Here is a 1,286-nt window from a genome sequence, read left to right as displayed (position 1 = left end):
GGAGATGGCGCTCTAGCTATGCGTGGCCTGGCCTGCGCCTTTCCTGAAAAAAAAAACGTTTTCCCCCTAGCCTCCTACCCCAAAACAATAGGACAAATAAATAGGAATAGACAGAAAGGTAGCTATAGGGACACAATATCAAATGCCCCCCCCCCCTACTATTTTTGGTCTTTTATGATGGAAAGAAATACATCATTCATCAACATTTGGGGTGATAACCTTTTTTTTTGCATTTCAAATTGTCCATCCCTTGCCCCCCCTATACCTTTGGGGAGAGATTTCCGCCCTTGCCCAACCCTGCCAGTAGCTAGCACCGCCCTTGAAGTAAGTCAGGCCACCTACTAGACCAGTTCGTAGTTACTTCATGGGCAATTTTGGTCAAATGACCTTTTTCTTTCATCATGATAGGCAGATTTCAAAGCACGATATTACGTAAGCTTGCCTTACATAGCAGGATGAACAAATTGAATAGACCAGGTGACTAGAATAGCACACCAATGAACACTTAATGAAGGTATTTGTTGCATTCCTACTTTGAAACTTTGATGTCTTGATTATTCATATATTCTTTTGAATTGTCGTTTTCATTTACATCCACAAAAAAAAGAACGATGCTTCGGAACGACTGGTATTTCACAGTTTGTCAAGTACATTGTGCAACATGCTAAGATATGCATTCAAAGTAGGAATGCAACAAATACCTTCATTAAGTGTTCATTGGTGTGCTATTCTAGTCACCTGGTCTATTCAATTTTTTCATCCTGCTATGTAAGGCAAGCTTATGTAATCCTTGAAATCTGCCTCATGATGAAAGAAATGAAAGGTCATTTGACCAAAATAATTTGCCAATGAGTACGAACTGGTCTATAAATGCGACGTACGAATGTGGCTCGAATTTTGAAAAAAAATCATTCCGGCTGGTTCTGCTTGATTCTTGCTGATTCCGAATAAGTGTGACGGGGGCATTAAGTCGTTCTTAACTTACGAACAGCTTTATGGAACACCCACCAGATCAGAAAAGTTGCAGATGTAGTATTTCACAGAAGAGCTATACTGAAGTGAATGATTATAATAATCCAATTATTAGGCTGATACCCCCCCCCCCTCCACATAGAGTCAGAAAGTTAAAATTTTTATCATAATTTATCAGATGTAAAAGAAAAACACACTCTCTCGCACAGGGTTTTATTTTATTCAATTTATTCATACTATTATATAGAACAATTAATAGTGTATAGTTTGCACAGCACAGAATAAACCGGGAGGATAAAGCGGTTAGAAAAAAA

The sequence above is a fragment of the Lytechinus variegatus genome, chromosome 19 (genome assembly GCF_018143015.1).
Source record: "Lytechinus variegatus isolate NC3 chromosome 19, Lvar_3.0, whole genome shotgun sequence".
NCBI lineage: Eukaryota > Metazoa > Echinodermata > Echinoidea > Temnopleuroida > Toxopneustidae > Lytechinus > Lytechinus variegatus.
Note: the sequence above shows the minus strand (reverse complement) of the source record.